Source organism: Fukomys damarensis, unplaced genomic scaffold (genome assembly GCF_012274545.1).
Source record: "Fukomys damarensis isolate Sample0158 unplaced genomic scaffold, DMR_v1.0_HiC HiC_scaffold_18, whole genome shotgun sequence".
Lineage (NCBI taxonomy): Eukaryota > Metazoa > Chordata > Mammalia > Rodentia > Bathyergidae > Fukomys > Fukomys damarensis.
In genome coordinates this window covers 26,884,277-26,892,940 of record NW_022900930.1, presented here as the reverse complement: position 1 = coordinate 26,892,940, position 8,664 = coordinate 26,884,277, and the positions used below count along the sequence as shown (strand labels likewise).

Here is an 8,664-nt window from a genome sequence, read left to right as displayed (position 1 = left end):
TCAGTTTTATTCTTATAAACTTTCAATTTCCATTCATTGGGCTATTTGGAAAAGTAATTTATATTGTTATAGTGGTTTCTATTCTGCGGTTTAAAAATATATATAATTATGGGAAATTTTGTGTAAACTGCATAATTGTCCATGTTTAGATAAGTTATTGCTCTTAAAATTAATGATATTTTTCTGTAAGGCTAATGAAACTACTAGCTTTATTTATTAGGAAAATTATTAAGAAAAGTACAAAAATATATTCATACACTGTATATCTAGCTGTTTTTTATTTCTGTGATCCAAGCACACATAACATCTACAATACACTTCTCTTCAATAGATTTTTTTAAAAATTATCAAATAGCTTTATTATGTTCCTTTTTGAAATTCTGTAGAATTGTTAGGATGACAGATATTGTTCATATCTACTAGAGTATTTGATAGCTGATAATGGGAGTGATAAATTAATAAGGATGAATCTGAGGCAGGGCAGAGGAAATAAAGTTACATGGAAAGGAGATAAGAAAACACAATTTTTTGTCTTCCTTAAAAATTTCCACAGATATGCTAATAACTCAGAAAGTATCTGTATTACAGCCTTTATTAGCCCTAAAGTGACTTAGTCTCTCACATCCCCTTTCAAGACTGAAGATACCAAAATAAATAGTAAATAAAGTGATTTTCAGGGACTTTCATTGCCAGCTTTCACCAAAAACAAATCCAGATTCTGGAGTAATGCATAGAAATCTTCAAACCTACAATCTCTTCTAATTCCAGAAAAACAAAAACTTAACAGATCATCCCTGATGAAGTTACCTCAACTCACTACCCCAAACAGAAGCAATTACCCAGGACACCTACCCTGGCAAACTCATCTTGAATAAAGACAATCACCTCGTGAAAATTGAATTGCCACTGTACCATAAAAATTCCTCTGAGGCTACAGAACCAGAAATAATCACCAACCAGACCCTAGTCTACCTTGGCTAATCCTTAAAAGATGGTTTCATGCTTTTTGTGATTGAATCATTGTGAAGCTCCTTTATTAGAATGAGGTCCCTCCAATTACTTCAGATGGCTCTTTTCCATTCTTTCTCTCTAGACCCACAGAATAGACCTTTCCATACCTTGAAAGAAGAAGTGCTGAAATTCCTTTCCTGTGGTAGAAGTCAGAAAGGGAGGAAGTTGATATCCCAATCTCCTCTTTAGATGACATTCTTTGACCATACCTATGGCAGAATCACTTATATACAAATCATGGGGAAGACAGAGTTTTCCAAAAAAAAATCTCTTCTAAAGAGCCACAAATCGGCATAACTGTTTTTATATTTTGAAACATATTACTCCAAAATCCAAGCTTTCCTAAGGCATCTTTTTTTTTTTTATCCTTTCTGTCTTCTTAAATGCCAATGTGTGCTAAATATTTTGCTTTAACAAACATAGTATCACATTAAGGGGAAGGCTTTTTAGGCCATGACACAACCTCCCAAAGCCATGACACTGCTCTACTGGAACACACAGCAACCAAGATTTTTGTGAGATTGTGAACTCTCAGCTTTGGTAATGAATGGAAGAGGCTGAAGAGGCAGAGTTTAAAATAGAAGATAGATTTTTCAGAAAAAAAAAAAGATGAAAAGAAAGAAGATAAACAACCACCTTGGGAGGGTAAGGGGCAACAGAGGGGAGCATTCATGGATTTTTTGGCCTCAGCTCCTTTTTATTTAGGACTAGTGATTCCCCCCTCATGTAGACCCCTGGAATTTGTCATCATCTGATTGGTTTTATGGCTGTCTTTGATCCTAACCTGAGCACCTCTATTTTTTTCCTCTGCCTTTTTGATGGATAAGTGTGTGGGGCAGCTTATAAAAAGGTAATTTAGAATTAACTACTACATAAAGGAAATGTGTGTTTATATAAATTAAATAAGAGTTTTAGGTGGCTGTTCCTCATCTCCTTTGTAATTTGCTGGGGGCGGGGGTTACCTGAGTCTTTTATGTTTATGGCTACATCTTTGTTTTGCCTGTTTACCCTTCTCATTAAATTCTTATGTTAATTGTGTTGCCTGACACGTTCTTGGGTCTCCTTTCTATCTCTCTCCTTACCTTTGCTGTCCTTTGTGCTGAAATCTAACTGCAGAGGCAAAAAGCTGACTTTAGATTTCTTATCAGTTTTTTATATAAAGCTTAATAAAATCCTATTTATTTTTTTTCCGGCCTATGACTCCCTGTCCCTACAATTGCAAAGTACTACTTACTTGGTTTCCATCACATTCAGTAAAACGAATGACCTCACCAACAGAACCTGGATTGTTGCCTCAGCTATACTACTGGGAGTTTTAAAATTCTAGATTCAAGAGTAAAATCTACTGCTACATTCCTAACAGTAGAGACTGAGCAGGTAGGAAAGGGTAATTCATCTTACCTGAACTCTGTTTTATTTTTATTTATTTATTTATGTATTTATTGGTTTTTGTGAGACAGGGTCTCACTATGTACTTGAGATTGACCTGGAACTCACTATGTAGTCCAGGCTGGTCTCCAACTCAACAGTGATCCTCCGATCCTCCTGCCTCATCCTCCCGAATGCTGGGATTACAGGCATGAGCCCCCATGCCTGGCTGAACTCTGTTTTAACTTCCAATTCAATATTTGAGTTTCTTTCTCATCGAACAATTTTCTTTCATATTTAAACAGTCATGTTGCTTTTTTTTTTCTTTTTTTGGTACTGGAGGTCAAACTCAGAACTTGACACTTTCAAGGTAGGCAGTGGCACCACTGAGCTAAATCCCTGGCCCCTATGTTGCTAAAATTAAATTGGAAATGTGTTATAGCTCAACTATTAAAAATTCTTAACTACATTTTGTAAAAATGTGTTTATTCCCACAATGCCACAGTCTTCCTCCTGTCGTTTTAAATCACATATTCAAGGAATGGGGATGTCGCTCAGTGGTGAGCCTGCCTGGCAAGCGCAAGGCCCCAAGTTCAATTCCTCTTATCTACTTGATGTGAATAAGACAGTGGGCATTACTTTCAAGGGCAAATCTCTCACTGATGCTCATCCCATCTTCTCCTATGCTGTTTCTGAGCCACCATGAACTTAGCAGCTCTGGTAAACTGTGCTCTTCTACCATGATGTTCCTTGCTGTGACAGCAGCTGACTATGGCTACAAACTTCTGAAATTGCAAGCCAAATTTCCTCCTTTGTGGAAGTCAAGCTTTGTTTTAACAACTAGAGAGCTGACTGGTACAGTTACGTCACTGCACATATGGGTACACATAAGCAGGTTCACCATAAATATAGATGATATAGATAGAGGGAGACAGGTTAACTTGCCATTTATTTTTTAATTAATTTAATTTGTGCATTTAATGTATACAGTATAATGGCATTCATTGGTAGAAATTTGTACCTTTACATAACCAATTTGGGTTCTTATTTATTCTCCATTCCCTTGCCTTCCTTTCTACCCCTTCCTCCCTCCTTAGCTACAAAGACTTGGTTTCCATTAGTTTTTATGTTCTCATATTAATTCCATTTCCTTCTTTCCCCTATATCTCCAATTTTCCCTTCTAATTTGTCCCATTTCTTCCTATTTCACATTATCTATTAATATCTTTATCTATGTTATCTATCTTTATCTTATCTTATCTATCTACATTTTAGTTCTTATGTACACTTTAAGTTTCTCATACTAGATAAACTATTTGGTATTTGCACATACCTTTATCTCAGAAAGAGCTGGTGAAAAGTTTTTCCCACGTTGTGGGCTGTCTCTTCACACTGTTGGTCCTTTCTCTTGCTGTGCACAAGCTTTTTAATAAGACATCCCACTTGTTAATTGTTTCTGCTAGTTCATGGGCAACTGAAGTTTTGTTCATAAAATCTATTCCTACACCAATGTCTTCATGAGTTCTACCTAGCCTTCTTCCAGAAGGTTTAGTGTTTCTGTTTTAATATTTAGATTTTTAATCCATTTTGATTTTACTTTAGTGCATGGTGAGAGATATAGACATAGTGGTAATCTTTAGCAAGTGAAACCTAGTTTTTTCAGCACCATTTATTAAAGAGGCCATCTTTCCTCAAATGAGGATGTTTGGCTGTTTTGTCAAAGAAGAGGTGGCTGAGTGTGTCTGGAGTTCTTTCTGCATCGTTTAATCTGTTGTTTTGGTTCTCAGGTCTGTTTCTTTGCCAGTATGCTTTGTAGTATAATTTGAAGTTGGGAATTATGATATCCTCTAACTTCGCATTATTGGCTAGAATTGTTTTTGCCATTCTAGGTCTCTTCTTGTTCCAAATGAATTTTTAAATTGTTTTCTCAAGGTCTGTGAAGTATACTACTGGGATTTCAATTTGGATTGCATTGAATCTGTGTAGTGGTTTTAGAAGCATGGTGATTTTCACTATGTTGAGTCTTCCTACCTAGGAACAGGGGATGTCTTTCCATTTTCTGATATCCTCATCAATCTGTTTTGCAGAATGATGTAGTTTTCAGAGTAGAGGTCTTTGATTTCTTTTGTTAGGTTGATTCCTAGATATATGAATTTTTTGGATGCCATTGTGAAAGCAATTGATTGATCAGTTTTCAAAATGGACAGCAGAAAAATGCTTTGAATTTCTCTCATAAAACTGCTTTCATTGTATCACATAGAGCCCACTATGTTGTATTGTCATTGTCATTTCATTGTAGGATCTGTCTGATTTCTTCTTAAATTTTCTCCGTGATCCATTGGTTATTCAGACTTCTGTTGTTCAATTGCCATGTGTTTGTGATATCCTTGTTGTTTGTTTTGCTATTTATCCAAATTTTATTGCCTATGGTCTGATAATATACAGGGGATCAGTTTGATTCCTTTGCACTTACTGAGATATGTTCTATGCATGAGTATGTGGTCTATTTCCATGTGAAGCTAAAAAGAATGTGTATTTTGATTTTGTGGAGTGAAACACGCTGTAAACATCTGTTCAGTTCATTTAAGAAATTGATTCAGTTCTAGTATTTCATTGTTTATTATCTGTCTACTGGATGTATGTATTTGTAACAGTGGTATATTGTGGCCCCCTATTAATTATTGTGTTAGTGCTTACTTGATTTTTTCATGTCCACTCATATTTGTTTTATATATTTGGGAGCATTAGTGTTTGGTGCATTTATATTTATGATTGTCAGCTCTTCCTCTTGGATTGTTTACTTTACATGGATGTGGTGTCCTTCTTTGTTTTTCTCAATCAGTGTTGGTTTGAAACCTATTTGATCTGAAAAAAGGATAGCTACTTCTGCTTTTTTTCAGAGTATTGTTTTCCACCCCTTAACTTTCAGTCTATGAGTTTCTTTTGAATTAAGTGTTTTTCTTGTATTTTATATTGTTGGATCTTGCTTCTTGACCCATTCTTCTGGTATATTTCTTTTGATTGATGAATTGAGACCATTAACAGTGATGGTTATAACTGATATCTATTGACCTATCCTTGTCATGACTTTTTGTTTTGTTGGATTCTCCTCTTTTGTATTTAATTTCTTGTTGTGCCTGATGGATTAATTCTGCTGGGCTTCGTTGGATTGTGGTCCACATTGTCTTTTCCTAAGATATTGCTTAAATTTTTTTTTTTTGAGTGCTGGTTTAGTATTCATGAAGTTCCTAAGGTGCTCTTTGTCATGAAAGTATCTTATTTCTCCATTAATTTTGAGAGATAGTTTTGAAGGGTACATCAATCTGGGTTTGGGGCTGTTTTCCTTTAGATCTTGAAATGCATCACTCCAAGCTCTTCTTGCCTTGTGTGTTTGTGTTGACAAGTCTGCTGTGATTCTGTTGGGCTTTGCTTTGCATATGATTTGTTTCTTTACTCTGAGTGCTTGTAGAATTTTTTTTCTTCTGTTGGGTTTCTAGAATCTTAATTATTATATGCCTGTGTGCACTTTTTTTTAAATCATGGCAAATTGGAGTCCTAATTGCCCACTTATCTGTATGTCAAGTTCTTTCCCCCTATTTGGGAAGTTTTCTGGCATTACTTTTGTGATCAATTGTTTTTTGTGTTGTCTGCCCTCTTTCCTATTTCTTCATTGACTCTGGTAAGCCTTATATTATTATTTCCATTATCTAGTAGTTGCTGGATTGATTTCTCATGGTCCCTTACTATTTTTAAGAGATTTTTATTTGCTGGTCACTAATTGAAATCCTGTCTTCTGTATCTGAAATTTTATCTTCACATTGGCTCATTCTGCTGTGTAAACAAACTTTCAATGGATTTTTTAATCCTTGGGAATCTGTTTGCATTTGTTTTATAGATTCCATTTGTTTCCTATGTTGGGATTCTATCATGTTCCTGTGCTTCTCTATTTGTTTATGTTTCCAATCTACATTTATTAATCATATCTTGCACTATGGACCCAACATCTGTTATTATCTGAGAAATTATTTGTTCCTTCAATTTTTCAAGATCTCTTTTTTTGCCTGTTGAGGGAGACCAGGTGATTGAGTATCAGATTATTCCATCTTGTTTCCTTTTGAGGTTGTGTTAGGTGATCTGGAAGTCTAGTTTTGGGACTTTTTTCCAAGTCTTCTTATTTCAACAGATGCACTCCGCTGTCTCTGTATTGAGACAACTTTTTGCTCACACAGTGTTCTTTGCTTCAGCAAGCCACTGAGATGCCTTTTCTCTGCTGCTCACCAGTGCTCAATTCCGGGTTCAAACCACCAGTGCTGTTGTGCAGGTCTCTGTCTGAAGCTTTTGTGCCTCTGCAGTTCCTTCCTGGGTGCAACTTGGCTGGGTGGGTTTGTCCCACCCTCTGGGATATGGGCAGATATTTGGCTTGGATCTGCCTGCAGCTGCAGTGGTTTGGAGCACACACTGCTGCTCCCAGGGATCTGTGCATTCTCACCTATGCTATGGGGCAGACCTCTGACTCTAACTTGCTTATTATAATCATTATATATTTTACACATTAATTCAAAGTTCTCCAACTCAGTGACAAAGTATTTTTTTCACCGACTCAAAATTTTATTATCCATAGCTCACATAAGTTCAGACTCTTATGAAGCTCAACTTTTTAAGAAGGAGAAGGAAGATAGCAGGGGTTAGATAAATCCCCTTACTGAGACAGCCCTGCCCAAAGCCATGAAGCTCATCTAGGTAAAGAAGGGCCCAAAAATACCCAGCACATTCTCATTTGCCCTCCCTGATGAGAATGACCAGTGTGTATGGGACCGCTGGTGCACACAGGACCTCCCAGTATATATGGAACACCTACAACATCCTAAAACTATCCAGTATTACATGGAAATGCCCCACTGGATCTCTACTAAAGCTGTGCTTCAGTGGTGAAAATGGGTTGTTCTTATGTTTTCTTTGTGCTCCAACTTCTAATTATAGCCTGTCTCCTCTGCAGAAGGAGGTCTGGTTGTCAGAAACTGCACTAGAGTTGTACTCTGTGCTCCCAGGAAAGAAAAAGGCCCATTTAAACAAAAGTTTACCCTTGCCAGTTGAAAAGAGCAAAGACCAAATGACTAGGAGTGCATGTGTGGTAAGAGGTGCTCCTCTGCCTGCCTGGCACACATATGTGTGCATGTGTGTGCCTGTGCACCTATCCATGCACACATGAACACATGTATGCATGTAAAAATGTTAACACTTGCCTTATGTGTGTATGAGTGTGCCTGTGCAAATGGGCAGAGTAGATTCAGGTACATTCTCAAAGTACGGCCTACCTGGGCCTACCCAGGCCTAGCATCAGACTCTGTCACTCTCCATTGGCACAAAGGCAAACCCTGAGCTAGGTAGATGGACATGAATATGTAACACATAGATCAGAGGACTCTGGGCCAGGAGCTGGGCAACAAAGGCATCCTTGGGGATTGCCTGGATCTGCTCCACAGCCTCCAGGAAGAGCTGGTTCACAAAACGCAGCTTCCTCCAGGGTGTCTCCAGCTATGCATTGCTCAGTCCATAGGTTCCTAGCATCTTCAGGTACTTCAAGCTGTCCATGTCAGTGGTCAGAAAGTTGATTACTTGTTCACCTCTGCCATGGGTATCTCCGTCCAGCTGTGGCCTCAGGTAGTTGGTGAGTGCAGCTAGCTTCCCCTAGTTCTGATGCCCAGCCACATGCCTCCTTCCTTGCCTTCTTTCATGTCGAGCCCACTAAAAATCTCATTGTTGTTTCCCCAGAAGTCGGCTAGCTTGGACATTCTGTGGTAGAATTCATCCCTGTTGCCTGCCCAGATAAGTCTGTAAGTATTTTGGGAAACAGGATGAGGAGCAAACTTAAAGAAGATGATGCACATGGTTTGCAAGTGTTAGCTTTGCTCACACAGGGTCATGAAGTAGTTCGCAGAAGTTTCAGTCTGTAATCAGCAGACTCCAAGGCACAGCAGAGCAGGAATGTCATGGTGTACACAAGGCAGCAAGGGTAACAAGGGAGCCAAGTGATAAAATATTTTGAGGATAAAAGTAGGAAAAATATGTCTTTACAATTATCCCAATCTTCCAATTATTTTCATCCAGGATTAAATGTTTAATTAAATGTTTCATGAATTTGAAATTAAAATATATTGCTTTGTTTTCCAGATATAGTGTTGTCTAGTTGTATGTCCTTGGGAATATGATTGAACTGTACATATCTGGTTATTGACTTTTGTACAATAAGCGTTCTTTGAAAATATTGTGAAGATTAAATGAAGT

General features: G+C 37.5%; 1 pseudogene; it reads right to left on the bottom strand.

The window, feature by feature from the left end:
* Positions 1 to 7,716: 7,716 nt before the first annotated feature.
* On the bottom strand, positions 7,717 to 8,267 carry LOC117286773 (annotated as a pseudogene).
* Positions 8,268 to 8,664: the final 397 nt, after the last annotated feature.